Here is a 16416-nt window from a genome sequence, read left to right as displayed (position 1 = left end):
AAGCACAATTCCATCGTCTCCCATGCACCAACCAAAACTAAGACACTTGCTCTTCGTACTGTAACAGACCCCTTTACTACAGTGGTAAATATAACCAGGTCTGGTCGGGGGACGGGACCTGATATTAGGAAACTCAAACTAACAAAACGAACAGCTCAATGCAGCGAAAGCATGTCAAAGAAAAGTGATAGTGAGGACTCTGAGATCCACCTAGAGAGCTGGAAGTTCGTTTTTCTGTGCTCCAATCACCCAGTAGACAGGAGAGCAGTACACCCTCTGCTCTCTCCCTTCCTGGGGCCCCCGGGGGCCCACATCGCCAGCTGCTCCCTCCCCTAACCTCTCCCCGCTCAGCTTAGTGCATTGGCTCCTGGCCCATATCGCTCTGCACTGCTTCAGTCAAAGTGCAAAGCAGCAAAAACTATGGAGGCGTTCCCATTTCATTAGCGGCAATTTCGCTCTTGGATGCGTATAATTATGAGAAGTGACTCACTGAGGGTTAGGTCATTTTTTATTGGGGGGGGGGGAAGGATTAACCGCAACAAAAACTCTCTGTGGTACTCAATGCCAAACAATGGTACACCTTTTCAATAACAGAGATATTAGGAACTATCCTACACACAAGTCAACACGGGGTTTATAATGTCCTTATCAACTGTTACACTAAAACACATTCCTTGAAATTGTATGATGATGTGTTGGTGCATTTGTACTAACTCACACCTAAATTAGGCTGTGTCTGAATAAACAAAAAAATCTATTAAATTCTCTCTTTTCTAATCAGCTAAACTGTAGCGTACAATCCGGAGCGCTGGTCCCAGAGTTCATGCATCCTTCATGTACACATTGTGTTTAATTCTAACAAGCCTCCTCAGAGTCACACTTAATTCCATTAACGTCAGATTGACAGTGTTTCATAATCAATAAGACTGTCAAAGAGAGGCCTCTGAAGTCACAGGCAGCACTACACAGACAGCCTCCTGCTAGGGTGTAATACCTGCTGGTGTGCATCTATTAACTACCATCATTTATATTGTAATTCATCTAGCTATGTGTTTTGTATATCAACTGTTTGGAGCATCAAGTATCCTCTGGACTGCATCATATGATACACATAACCTGGTAACAATGCACATAAAGCTTACCTCTGAAAATCAAACAAAAATATACATTTTCTGATGAAGAAAGCCTGGATTGTTATTAATGTGGGTGTAATTTGGAGGCTGTTGATTTGTGCTTCCCAGCAGCAGGAGGAGAAGAGGGAAAAGCCTCCCGTTTCCTTTACAGTAAAACCTCCTATTAATCCACAAGTTATAATGAAATTATTCAATGGGATCCAATTCCTTAGTGGCAACACAAAGACGGAACAGCGCAATGAGAGGATTCATTTCCTACTGGAAGGATTTGGGCTCAGTATTTGGAGATGGAGGTTTACATTTCCCCTCTTGTCATTAGAAAGTCAGACGCTCTGTTAGAAGACAGCCTCCCTCCCTCACAGCCTCTCGTGTGTGTGTGTGTATGTATTTATGTGTGTCCCGTCGTCTCAGTTCCACTCTTTTGAACATTCCCTCCACTCTCCTCTTTTGGAAGAAGATAGGTATATAATTCCACAGACTTCTCATTCTGCTGTTCATTCCTTTGTCTCTCTCTCCTCTTTCTTTCTCCCTCTCCTCTTTCTCTCTCTCCTCTTTCTTTCTCCCTCTCATTTTTTCTTTCTTTCTCTCTCCCTGTTTTGTTTCTCTCTCCCTCTTTTCTTTCTCTCTCCCTCTGTTGTTTCTCTCTCCCTCTTTTCTTTCTCTCTCCCTCTTTTGTTTCTCACTCCCTCTTTTGTTTCTCTCTCCCGTTCCAGTGTGTTGGGAGATCAGACATTGTAAGGGATTGGGAACGCACAACAGAAACATTTTTCTGCTCCAAACTGCCGTCTGACTGTTGTTGTTGGAAATCCCTAAGCAAAATAACTCACTCAAAAGATTAAATAGTGTTGTGTGGTGTGTTATGCCACTGATCCCTGTGAGAAAAAAACTAACGCTGAGGAATAAGGACTATCAGATATGATCCACTCACTGTCAACACAATAACATCCTCAAACATGAATTGATAAATGCAACAGAATGTAGAAAACAACATGTACAATAACTACACAATTTAAGATTGAATCCAAAAGTAAGTTAGTACAAACATAAATGATATCAAATGGAATCTATCTTACAACTAGTTAACCCACCTAGTTTAATTAGTTCAAATGCAATTTCATTGAGAAAAGGGAAAGTTATTCTAGCCCTGAATTGTAACCTGTTCTGAGATCTGTAGTAAATGGCCATTAGATTTATGTTTTCATTTGTATACCCACACTCCTTTATCTCTTCTCTCTCCTCTCCCCTCTCTCTTCTCTCCCCTCCCCTTTCTCTTCTCTCCCCTCTCTCTTCTCTCCCCTCTCTCTCCTCTCTCCACTCTCTCTCCTCTCTCCACTCTCTCCTCTCTCTCCCCTCTCTCTTCTCTCCCCTCTCTCTCCTCTCTCCACTCTCTCTTCTCTCTCCTCTCTCTCCCCTCTCTCTTCTCTCTCCTCTCCCCTCTCTCTTCTCTCCCCTCTCTCTCCTCTCTCCACTCTCTCTCCTCTCTCCACTCTCTCTTCTCTCTCCACTCTCTCCTCTCTCTCCCCTCTCTCTTCTCTCTCCTCTGCCCTCTCTCTTATCTCCCCTCTCTCTCCCCTCTCTTCTCTCCCCTCTCTCTCCTCTCTCCTCTCTCTACCCTCTCTCTTCTCTCATCTATCTCCTCTCTCTCCTCTCTCTCCTTTCTCCCCTCTACCTCCTCTCTCCTCTTTCCCATCTCTCCCCTATCTTCCCTCTCTCTCTCCTCTCTCCCCTCTCTTCCCTCTCTCTCCTCTCTCCCCTCTCTTCCCTCTCTCTCTCCTCTCTCCCCTTTCTTCCCTCTCTCTCTCTCTCTCCTCTCTCCCCTTTCTTCCCTCTCTCTCTCCTCTCTCCCCTCTCTTCCCTCTCTCGCTCCTCTCTCCTCTCTCCCCTCTCTTCCCTCTCTCTCTCCTCTCTCCCCTCTCTTCCAGGGCCATATCAGGAGTGAAAGTATGTAAGCTGAACAGCAGTTCACACCTGGGGATGGAGAGCACCAGAGAGAGAGAGAAAGAGACTATTGCACTTGTTTTGGCAATGTAAACACATGTTTCTCATGCCAATAAAGCCCTTTGAATTGAATTGAGAGATAGAAAGAGAGTAAGAGAAGAAGAAGGGAGGGGGTTAAGGGGGCTCTTTAGGGAAGGTGCCCTGTCTCTAGGCGCAGAGTGAGGCTGTTTAAATTCTGCAGGTATTGCAAGGTTGCTATCTATTTCAGATCAACAGCGTGGGTCAGGGTTCAGGACTGCCAGAGTTTCCCCAATCCTCCCAAGGCCCCTGATTGACAGCAATCAGCATCTCTTCGGCATCACTCGGGGAACAAAGTGAGAGTCAAGACAGCGGGTGATTTCATCTGTCATTTTTAATTATCCAAATGATATTCACAGACAAAACCTTTCCCCATCCGTCAGGGCATCACATTACCATAGACAATGTTTGTTTAAAGACTGGCCTATAAAATCTAACAATTATGAATGCAGACAAGCCCTTGCTATTGACTGCATAAATAATAAGCCCCCTGTTTTTTTTTCTCCCTGTCCGAATTCCCATTGCTAATGAAGAGGTGGGTCTGGGCATGGGGGCCGCATAGGAAGTATAGAGGAGGGCTGGTAATCAGAATGCCTGGCTCAACGTTCGACATTGACCTTCTCCTCAAGATTCTAGCATGAGGTCAGGTCAGGCTGCCACAAGAGCCATGGTGAAATCGAGCTGAAATAACACCTTGTTCTGTGCCGGTGTGTGTGTGTGTGTGTGTGTGTGTGTGTGTGTGTGTGTGTGTGTGTGTGTGTGTGTGTGTGTCTGAGTATGCAAATTACCTATCTTTAGTCTTCTGTTACATTTTCCAAACCATAAAAACATAACAAAGTACTAATAAAGCCAAATAAAGTATTTATAAAAGCCATACAAAGTACTAAAAAAAGGCAAATAAAGTATTTATAAAAACCATATAAAGTACTTATAAAAGCCTTATAAAGTACTTATAAAAGCCTTATAAAGTAGTTATAAAAGCCTTGTAGGACATATAATGTATTTCATCTATCTTATTGGCTACCTGTGAGAAGCTGTCACTTAGCAGACACATGGAGATGGCTAAAAGCTAATATATGTACGCAGCTCACCACTGTATCACCAACACACCTGTCTTCATTGAACACCTGTCTTCATATGACACCTGTACCCAGAGCACATCTGTCTTCATATGACACCTGTACCCAGAGCACACCTGTCTTCATATGACACCTGTCTTCCTATGACACCTGTCTTCATATGACACCTGTCTTCCTATGACACCTGTCTTCATATGACACATGTCTTCATATGACAACTGTTCCCAGAGCACACCTGTCTTCATATGACACCTGTACCCAGAGCACACCTGTCTTCATATGACACCTGTACCCAGAGCACACCTGTCTTCATATGACACCTGTCTTCATATGACACCTGTACCCAGAGCACACCTGTCTTCATATGACACCTGTCTTCATATGACACCTGTACCCAGAGCACACCTGTCTTCCTATGACACCTGTCTTCATATGACACCTGTCTTCATATGACACCTGTACCCAGAGCACACCTGTCTTCCTATGACACCTGTACCCAGAGGACACCTGTCTTCCTTTGACACCTGTACCCAGCACACACCTGTCTTCATATGACACCTGTCTTCATATGACACCTGTACCCAGAGGACACCTGTCTTCCTTTGACACCTGTACCCAGAGCACACCTGTCTTCATATGGCACCTGTACCCAGAGCACACCTGTCTTCATATGGCACCTGTACCCAGAGCACATCTGTCTTCATATGACACCTGTACCCAGAGCATATCTGTCTTCATATGGCACCTGTACCCAGAGCACATCTGTCTTCCTATAACACCTGTCTTCATATGGCACCTGTACCCAGAGCACACCTGTCTTCATATGGCACCTGTACCCAGAGCACATCTGTCTTCATATGACACCTGTACCCAGAGCACACCTGTCTTCATATGGCACCTGTACCCAGAGCACACCTGTCTTCATATGGCACCTGTACCCAGAGCACATCTGTCTTCATATGACACCTGTACCCAGAGCACACCTGTCTTCATATGACACCTGTACCCAGCACACACCTGTCTTCATATGGCACCTGTACCCAGAGCACATCTGTCTTCCTATAACACCTGTCTTCATATGGCACCTGTCTTCATATGACACCTGTACCCAGCACACACCTGTCTTCATATGACACCTGTCTTCATATGACACCTGTACCCAGCACACACCTGTCTTCATATGACACCTGTCTTCATATGACACCTGTACCCAGCACACACCTGTCTTCATATGACACCTGTACCCAGCACACACCTGTCTTCATATGGCACCTGTCTTCATATGGCACCTGTCTTCATATGACACCTGTACCCAGCACACACCTGTCTTCATATGACACCTGTACCCAGAGCACATCTGTCTTCATATGGCACCTGTACCCAGAGCACATCTGTCTTCCTATAACACCTGTCTTCATATGGCACCTGTCTTCATATGACACCTGTACCCAGCACACACCTGTCATCAAATGACACCTGTCTTCATATGACACCTGTCTTCATATGACACCTGTACCCAGCACACACCTGTCTTCATATGACACCTGTCTTCATATGACACCTGTACCCAGCACACACCTGTCTTCCTATGACACCTGTCTTCCTATAGCACCTGTACCCAGAGGACACCTGTCTTCCTATGACAGCAGCAACCAGCCCACACCTGTATTCCTATAAAACCTGTCTTCCAATGGCACCTGTATTCCTATGACACCTGTCTTCCTATGACACCTGGATTCCTATAAAACCTGTCTTCCTATGATTTCCTATGACACCTGTCTTCCTATGACACCTGTCTTCCTATGACACCTGTACCCAGAACACACCTGTCTTCCTATGACACCTGTCTTCCTATGACACCTGTCTTCCTATGACACCTGTACTGTGCATCCACCATGCACCTGCTGACATCTGTACATCAATAAGAACTGTGCCTGTCTGCCTTCCCGTTCTAACCCAGACTCCATAGACCTCAGAGCACATCCGCAGCCAGCCAGCCAGGGCCGGGCCTATCACTGTCTCTACTTGCACCTCAATGACAGTCAGCCTCTCACCTTTCTTGCCCCAAATGATTACGTAAATCACACTGAAATGTTTTCATCAACTTGAAATATTTTACATGGAGAGAACATGCTAAATGAGTTCAGTGGACAGACAGTCTGTCTGTCTGCCTGCCTGCCTGCCTGCCTGCCTGTCTGTCTGTCTGTCTGTCTGTCTGTCTGTCTGTCTTGAGGACAAGCCGGAGAGCTAGGCTGGATTGGGCTCACTGAGTGTGTGCATGTATGGGTGCGTGTGTGTATATGTGTGTGTATGTGTGTGTGTGTGTGTGTGTGTGTGTGTGTGTGTGTGTGTGTGTGTGTGTGCGTGCGTGCGTGCGTGCGTGCGTGCGTGCGTGTGTGTGTGTGTGCGTGTGTGAGAGAGAGTATGTAAATATCCCTCCCATTATGTTATGCAAGGTAGTGAACCACAGCAAGAAGGGTTCTGACATGTTTGCTTTCAACAGCACATTAGTAAACAAAAGGATAACTATCAAGTATGGGAGACAGCGGCTTTCAACGAGGAGAGATAAAAGCTTGGAGTGTTGACCCTTTACAGTGCAGAGAGAGAGTGAAACATCAGACCTGCCTTTCTACCAACAGACAGTGCTATACGTGGATTTTTGAAAAATACTTTTTTTAGCACTGATAAATACATCCATGACAGATAAAAATCCATGCAATTTGTGTATGGTTGGTTGACATAGCAATTTGACAAAAATCACAAAATAATGTACTTTTATCGTAAACTGATCACGACTAAAGCATTGTTACACAGCTGTGCCATGGCCACCTGCAATTAAAGTGAAATGAATGCCTAAATGAATGCCTATGGCTCAGACCCTGGTGGCCTACGAAAAGACAACAACAGAGTCTTTATATGACAAAGTAGCAAGTAGAGACGGTCTGTACTGCAGTCTTAGTTAACATTGGTAGTGCTGGGGATAGAATGAATGGTGCTACCTCTAGGACTGCTCCCACCATAGATAAGCAGTATACGTCTGTGTTGGGTGTGACAGAAGCACAGTGGAGCTGCCTGGGCATGTTGTAATGGCTCACATTCCTAGACTGTTTTGTCTGGGGGGCAGACCAGAGCACAAAGGCCAACTTCAGGACTTCCCCAATTAACCTCTGGCTTTATCCCTTCCCAACAAGAGGAACAATGGGTCGTACGAACTGCGATCAATAAACAGAGAAGTGATAGACAGAGCAGTTCTGAATAATCTGTGGAGAGGAGAGGAGGAGAGAATAGTGGAGGGGAGGAGGGGAGTGGAGATCCTGGATCTGTCTGTGGCACTGGGAGGAGGAGGAGGGGAGGGGAGTGGAGATCCTGGATCTGTCTGTGGCACTGGGAGGAGGAGGAGGGGAGTGGAGTGGAGATCCTGGATCTGTCTGTGGCACTGGGAGGAGGAGGAGGGGAGGGGAGTGGAGATCCTGGATCTGTCTGTGGCACTGGGAGGAGGAGGAGGGGAGGGGAGTGGAGATCCTGGATCTGTCTGTGGCACTGGGAGGAGGAGGAGGGGAGGGGAGTGGAGATCCTGGATCTGTCTATGGCACTGGGAGGAGGAGGAGGGGAGGGGAGATCCTGGATCTGTCTGTGGCACTGGGAGGAGGAGGAGGGAAGGGGAGTGGAGATCCTGGATCTGTCTGTGGCACTGGGAGGAGAAGGAGAAAAACGTCTCCATTCTCCTCTAAGTAGGCCTACAAACCAGAACTGTTGTCACCAACTGCTCAACAACCACAGAGGCATAGAGCCATGATGCCAATTTTTTTACCGACCACAAATCAACCTGCGATTACAACTTGTGACAGCTGCCCATAGACGGGCCTCAAACACACAGCCCCGGCTCCTCCTTGATGTTATGCAAATGTAAACAGCTGTCATTTCTAAAGCAGACGTCTTTCTCTGCTTCCGCCGGTGTGGAGATTGAAGGGGTTTGAGAACCAAGGGCTTTTTGAAAAAGAGCGCCATTATCACTAGGGTCAGGGTCATTATCACTAGGGTCAGTTTGTTAGATCTGGAGTACTTCTCCTGTCCTATTCGGTGTCCTGTGTGAATCTAAGTGTGCGTTCTCTAATTCTCTCCTTCTCTCTTTCTCTCTCTCGGAGGACCTGAGCCCTAGGACCATGCCCCAGGACTACCTGACATGATGACTCCTTGCTGTCCCCAGTCCACCTGGCTGTGCTGCTGCTCCAGTTTCAACTGTTCTGCCTTATTATTATTCGACCATGCTGATCATTTATGAACATTTGAACATCTTGGCCATGTTCTGTTATAATCTCCACCCGGCACAGCCAGAAGAGGACTGGCCATCCCACATATGCTCTCTCTAATTCTCTCTTTCTTTCTCTCTCTCGGAGGACCTGAGCCCTAGGACCATGCCCCAGGACTACCTGACATGATGACTCCTTGCTGTCCCCAGTCCACCTGACTGTGCTGCTGCTCCAGTTTCAACTATTCTGCCTTATTATTATTCGACCATGCTGGTCATTTATGAACATTTGAACATCTTGACCATGTTTTGTTATAATCTCCACCCGGCACAGCCAGAAGAGGACTGGCCACCCCACATAGCCTGGTTCCTCTCTAGGTTTCTTCCTAGGTTTTGGCCTTTCTAGGGAGTTTTTCCTAGCCACCGTGCTTCTTCACCTGCATTGCTTGCTGTTTGGGGTTTTAGGCTGGGTTTCTGTACAGCACTTTGAGATATCAGCTGATGTACGAAGGGCTATATAAAATAAATTTGATTTGATTTGATTTGATCACACAAGTCTGACTCGCTGAAAACAACAAACGCTACAAAGCTAAACAAACAAAGAGCGAGAGAGAATACAACCGCAGAAGAGAAGTCAAGATGAAATATGTGTGTGTGGGACCTTTAAGATGTGTTGGGTGTCCTGTCCCCCTTGCGCTCCACAGGTGCTGACAGAAGCTGGGAGTCTTTCTACTCTTCACAACAGCCTTTCTGTAATCAGTCTGGCCGTCACTACGCTCTGCCTCACATGCTGTTGATTCTCTATCATTTAAAAAGACATCAAACACGGCTTCTTTTAATAACTCCCAACAAAGAGCCATTTTGCATATAGAGTACACAAAACTTTTCTGCATTACGTTTCTGCATGTATGCCCTCATGTCCTTTAAAGAAGTGAGAGTGCTACTACCCACAATCAATGATGATCACTGCTTCAAAAGAGAGTCAATTCTTCACATTCTGTCACACACTATTTGGAAGCCTGGAACAGACAACCGAGCAGACAACAAGAGAGACAGATCTATTTCATCCCAGTAGGGATGAAGTCGTAGTGTGATGACTCATTCAGAGTCAAGGTGACTGAACTGTCTCTGACTGAACAGAGAGCATTGAGGCGGAGGGCGGAGTCCTGAGGGTGGTAAAGGTCAGGGCAAAAGGGTGCCTCCTTCACGTGCATGACCAGAAACATTCACTGTCTGAGGCTCTGTGGTAAACTACTGTCTAATTAAACTACCAACTCTATGCAGAAATATAGATCAGAGAGAGAAAGACACAGAGAGACAGAGAGACAGAGCAAGTGACAGAAAGACAGAGAGAGAGAGAGCCATAGAGAGAGACAGAGCAAGAGACAGAGAGACACAGAAAGAGAGAGACAGAGCAAGAGACAGAGAGACACAGAAAGAGAGAGAGAGAGACAAAGAGAGAGACGAAGAGAGAGACAGAGCAAGAGAGAGAGACACACACATACACAGAGAGAGAGAGAGAGAGAGAGAGAGAGAGAGAGAGAGAGAGAGAGAGAGAGAGAGAGAACACTGTATATAGATATAATATGACATTTGAAATGTCTTTATTCTTTGGGAACTTCTGTATGTGTAATGTTTACTGTTCCTTTTTATTGTTAATTTCACTTTTGTTTATTATCTACTTCACTTGCTTTGGCAATGTTAACATATGTTTCCCATGCCAATAAAGTCCCTTGAATTGAATTGAATTGAATTGAGAGAGAGAGAGAGAGAGAGAGAGAGAGAGAGAGAGAGAGAGAGAGAGAGAGAGAGAGAGAGGGAGAGAGAGAGAGAGAGAGGGAGAGAGAGAGAGAGAGAGAAGCATCCACCCACCCTCTCTCTAACCCCTGACTCTGTCCCACACCAGACATTTGTCCTTCAATGGCAGCTGAGTCCTTTTATCATGCTTTATCAAAGTAACCCATATTTAAATAATATATCTAATGCAAAAATATTACAGGTCAGTGATATAAATGCTATTATTTAGTGTGGCGAGAGATTTCTTACACCGACCACCCAAATCGATCAACCCATTGCGGTTAATGACCTTAACTCACAGGGCTCCCTCTAGGTTACAGGTAAAAACATGCACCTTAACACACAGGGCTCCCTCTAGGTTACAGGTAAAAACATGCACCTTAACACACAGGGCTCCCTCTGGGTTACAGGTAAAACACATGCACCTTAACACACAGGGCTCCCTCTAGGTTACAGGTAAAAAACATGCACCTTAACACACACGGCTCCCTCTAGGTTACAGGTAAAAACATGCACCTTAACACACAGGGCTCCCTCTAGGTTACAGGTAAAAACATGCACCTTAACACACAGGGCTCCCTCTAGGTTACAGGTAAAAACATGCACCTTAACACACAGGGCTCCCTCTGGGTTACAGGTAAAAACATGCACCTTAACACACAGGGCTCCCTCTAGGTTACAGGTAAAAAACATGCACCTTAACACACAGGGCTCCCTCTAGGTTACAGGTAAAAAACATGCACCTTAACACACAGGGCTCCCTCTAGGTTACAGGTAAAAACATGCACCTTAACACACAGGGCTCCATCTAGGTTACAGGTAAAAAACATGCACCTTAACACACAGGGCTCCCTCTAGGTTACAGGTAAAAACATGCACCTTAACACACAGGGCTCCATCTAGGTTACAGGTAAAAAAACATGCACCTTAACACACAGGGCTCCCTCTAAGTTACAGGTAAAAACATGCACCCTAACCCAGCCTTCTATAGCTACACACACCTTCCATCAACAAGCTCAAGCTCTACCCTCCCGATTAGTCCCTGTGGGTCTCTGTTTTGGCAGCATGACTATGGAGCTACTGTAGCTACTGTGAATAGTTCCCATTTGTTACCAGTGAAAACATTTATTAAAAAAATAATCCAACGGCAGCAATTGCACCCAATGTCCTCTGTAACATCTGAGTGTGAGTGATGTGACACAGGGGTAGAGGGGACGGAGAAAAAAACAAAGGGCTTACTTCCACCACGAAGACATGGGCAGCTGCCAACCTCTGCTGATCTCCGCATATTAAATCAGTTCATTGATTATCTGGGTTGACAAAACCCGTCGTAAACGTATTCAATGTATTTTGGCCTGAAAAGAAAAAGGCCACAGAAGACGTGTTTGAATGCAGCCCTGTTCTCAGGTCAACTGGTTCAGTCAAAGAGGCGTGCATCACAAAGCGGCCATGGGAGCGGCTAGCTGGGGACCAGGACACAATGAGAGGGAACTCCTCGGAGTGGGCCACAGTGTCTCCTGACCCCTCCTGTCTCAGCCTCCAGTATTTATGCTGCAGTAGTTTATGTGTCGGGGGGCTAGGGTCAGTTTGTTATATCTGGAGTACTTCTCCTGTCCTATTCGGTGTCCTGTGTGAATCTAAGTGTGCGTTCTCTAATTCTCTCCTTCTCTCTTTCTCTCTCTCGGAGGACCTGAGCCCTAGGACCATGCCCCAGGACTACCTGACATGATGACTCCTTGCTGTCCCCAGTCCACCTGGCTGTGCTGCTGCTCCAGTTTCAACTGTTCTGCCTTATTATTATTCGACCATGCTGGTCATTTATGAACATTTGAACATCTTGGCCATGTTCTGTTATAATCTCCACCCGGCACAGCCAGAAGAGGACTGGCCATCCCACATATGCTCTCTCTAATTCTCTCTTTCTTTTTCTCTCTCGGAGGACCTGAGCCCTAGGACCATGCCCCAGGAATACCTGACATGATGACTCCTTGCTGTCCCCAGTCCACCTGACTGTGCTGCTGCTCCAGTTTCAACTATTCTGCCTTATTATTATTCGACCATGCTGGTCATTTATGAACATTTGAACATCTTGACCATGTTTTGTTATAATCTCCACCCGGCACAGCCAGAAGAGGACTGGCCACCCCACATAGCCTGGTTCCTCTCTAGGTTTCTTCCTAGGTTTTGGCCTTTCTAGGGAGTTTTTCCTAGCCACCGTGCTTCTACACCTGCATTGCTTGCTGTTTGGGGTTTTAGGCTGGGTTTCTGTACAGCACTTTGAGATATCAGCTGATGTACGAAGGGCTATATAAATACATTTGATTTGATTTGATTCGATTTGAACTGCCTGAGCTCCCCAGAGCTCTTAACCCGGCCCCATTCTCACACACACAGGGCAGTATTAATCCTGTGTCACATGACTAGGTCCAGACAGGAGGCAAGCACAGTGCCGGGGGACATTTACACTCACTCTGTCAGATTAAACAGCAACCCAACCCAGCGCAGTGCTGCTAGGGCTGTCACTGTTCCTACTGTTCTGACAGGCATGCCTCCTGGTAATAGACGTATAGGGCACAGGTGCACTTCTCAACCAGACAAATGGGTCATAGCTGAATATATTTGATTTACCATTCTAATAACTGTTATTGTCATGTACTTTTCTATTACTACATAGACAGTGTAAGTAAATACATGCTGAAACAGGGCTGTAAAAAAAAAGTGTTACCATTTCACAAATTTCTTAAATAAAGTGGTTACACATTCTTTAATATACATTTTTCGTGATATCCAATTGGTAGTTACAGTCTTGTCCAATCGCTGAAACTCCCCTACAGACTCAGGAGAGGCGAAGGTTGAGAGTCATGCGTCCTCCGAAACAGGACCCTGCCAAGCCACACTGCTTCTTGATACACTGCTCGCTTAACCCAGAAGCCAGCCGCACCAATGTGTCAGAAGACACACTGTCCAGCTGGTGACCAGAGTCAGCTTGCAGGCGCCCAGCCCTCCACAAGGAGTCACTAGAGCGTGCTGGGACAAGGAAATCCCGGCAGGCCAAACCCTTCCATAACCTGGACGAGGCTGTGCCAATTGTGCCCCACCTTATGGATCTCCTGGTCGAACCCGGGTCTGTAGTGACGCCTCAAGTAGTGATCGCTGCGCCACTCGGGAGGCCTGATTACACATTCTACTGTATAAGTGTTTGAACAGTTTCGACTGTTGTCATTGCAATATTTTGAGTTATGTAGAATTGTAAGGGAGAAAAGATCAAAGGTACTGCTAGTGCTTCTTATTGAGTATGGTTTTGATTAGGCAGAGCCATAGTCGCTCAGAGTAATGAGGACTGGTTAGGCCCTGAGTGGCAAGACAGGCAGGTAGTGTAGAGCAGAGAGGAGCTCATCAAACCATCCTCTTTATTAGCACTATCAAACCCAGTCTAATCTGTTGAAAATTAGTCGCTGTGCTCAACAAGTAATGACTGCCTTGCATTCATTATTAGTTCATTTTCTCCAAATCAATCACCGGCCGTGCATGCTTTTTTTAAAATGTCATCCTAAAACTTTTCACAATCAATTAAGCAGAAGATTAATGGGGACAATTTGCCAGGAACAAGTCCTTCCTTGAAAAGGCCACGCCTCGACAGACTTCCAGCCTGCTATTGATGTTAATTATATATTTCCGCTTTCTTGTCAGACACTTAACCTGTCGCAGGGAAAGTGTTCGCTTATCATGAGTGGGGGCTACTGCCGTGACGCTGCGTCACAGTAACATGGACAACCCAGTTCAGTGACGTTTTGAAATGAACGCTAGTCAGTGGGTGACCGTTGCGAGTTTCAATTCAATTCAATACAACTTTATTCATACCCTCAGATGCAATAAAAAAAAATGCATAGCCAGATTACAAATATCAACATCCTACATATACAGTATCACAGACTTCAGTTTCCGTTTCTGTCATTGAAATCAAGGTTGTTCGCTGCATTTATTTACCATACGGGAAACATCTTCCTCCCTCCTCTTTCTTTCTAACTCACTAAACCTGGGGATCTTAAGTAAATGCAGGAAGACGTCACTTTCAATTCAGTCCATGTTTAATAGGGAACAGACCTGCTGCATATGGCTGTCACTGTGTTCTCAGGGGACGACAGGTGACAGCGTCTCTGCTGCAACCTCTTTGTATTTGTGTTCACTTCCTGCATGAGAACCCACTATTCACAATATGAGGCTGGGAGGGAGCAGCACACTGGATAAGACATGTGACCTGAAGGACATTTTTTATACATATTTTATCAATAAACATAAGCAATATAATGAGCTACTGCAATTTCTGTGTGTCTATTTGAATAAAATGCATCGAATAACATGAAATGGATACTGTGGCAATCCAGGTTAAAATGTAGATTACAAGAAAAACTAAGATCGCTAGATGATCTACAACTCCTGACAGTCAGCATGGTTACCAGCTTACACTTTTTATATCAGCTGTAGTATCAAATTATGTTTCTTGCTTTACTGATTCAAAGCAAACCTTTGGGCTTACAGTTGAAGTCAGAAGTTTACATACACCTTAGCCAAAAACATTTAAACTCAGTTTTCACAATTCCTGACATGTAATCCTTTAGCCAATTTGCCACAACTTTGTAAGTATGCTTGGGGTCATTGTCCATTTGGAAGACCCATTTGCGACCAAGCTTTAACCTCCTGAAAGATGTCTTGAGATGTGGCTTCAATATATCCACATTATTTTGGGCACCCCCACAACATGATGCTGCCACCCCTGTGCTTCACGGTTGGGATGGGGTTCTTCGGTTTGCAAGCCTCCCCCTTTTTCCTCCAAACATAACGATGGTCATTATGGCCAAACAGTTCTATTTTTGTTTCATCAGACCAGAGGACATTTCTCCAAAAAGTACGACCTTAGTCCCCATGTGCAGTTGCAAACCATAGTCTGGATTTTTTATGGAAGTTTTGGAGCAGAGGCTTCTTCCTTGCTGAGCAGGCTTTCAGGTTATGTCGATATAGGACTCGTTTTACTGTGGATATAGATAATTTTGTACCTGTTTCCTCCAGCATCTTCACAGGGTCCTTTGTTCTGGGATTGATTTGCAATTTTTGCACCAAAGTACGTTCATCTCTAGGAGACAGAACGCGTCTCCTTCCTGAGCGGTATGACGACTGCGTGGTCCAATGGTGTTTATACTTGCACACTATTGTTTGTACAGATGAACGTGGTACCTTCAGGCGTTTGGAAATTGCTCCCAAGGATAAACCAGACTTGTGGACGTCTACAATGTTTTCTCTGAGTTCTTGGCTGATTTCTTTAGATTTTCCCATGACGTCAAGCAAAGAGGCACTGAGTTTGAAGGTAGACCTTGAAATACATCCACAGTTACACCTCCAATTCACTCAAATGATGTCAATTAGCCTATCAGAAGCTTCTAAAGCCATGACATCATTTTCTGGAATTTTCCAAGCTGTTTAAAGGCACAGTCAACTTAGTGTATGTAAACTTCTGACCCACTGGAATTGTGATACAGTGAATTATAAGTGAAATAATCTGTAAACAATTTTTGGAGAAATTACTTGCGTCATGCACAAAGTAGATGTCAAAACTATAGTCTGTTAACAAGAAAATTGTGGAGTGGTTGAAAAATGAGTTTTAATGACGTATGTAAACTTCCGACTTCAACTGTATGTACAGAGATAAGCAGCACTAAAAAGCAGCAATAAAAAGATAAATGCAAAATACCCTCAGGACTAACATGGTTAACCATGATCCTAGTTTCCTCATTCCATTTAATAATTCAACTTTACTGCAATAAAAATACATCAAATAAGGTACAGCCTAGATTACATAAGAAACTAAAATGTGAATATGTCATTACTGAGTATTAGGTATATCATAAATATTAAGCATGGATTTGCCAAATGCAACATTTTTATGGATGAAACATTTCTGTATGCTATAAAAGATTGTATGTTCAAGAAATGCTAAAAGTTTAAAACTTTATCCTGTGTGTCTCAGTTGGTTTTGTAAGAGCAAGGCGCCAGCAATGCCAAGGTTGTTGGTTCAATTCCCAGAGGGATCACATACACATATAAATGGACTGTTTTCACTGTTTTCACGACTGTATGTCGCTTTGGA

General features: G+C 45.0%; 1 protein-coding gene across 2 annotated transcripts in view; it reads right to left on the bottom strand.

Annotated features, from left to right (window-relative positions):
• The window catches only part of LOC110505776 (neuronal PAS domain-containing protein 3), a 481806-nt gene that overhangs the window by 264613 nt on the left and 200777 nt on the right, over nucleotides 1–16416 (bottom strand). The window lies entirely within an intron of this gene.

Source organism: Oncorhynchus mykiss, chromosome 25 (genome assembly GCF_057628025.1).
Source record: "Oncorhynchus mykiss isolate SJ-2025 chromosome 25, ASM5762802v1, whole genome shotgun sequence".
Lineage (NCBI taxonomy): Eukaryota > Metazoa > Chordata > Actinopteri > Salmoniformes > Salmonidae > Oncorhynchus > Oncorhynchus mykiss.
The sequence above is the reverse complement of the archived record's forward strand: the minus strand, read 5'-3'. Positions and strand labels throughout refer to the sequence as shown.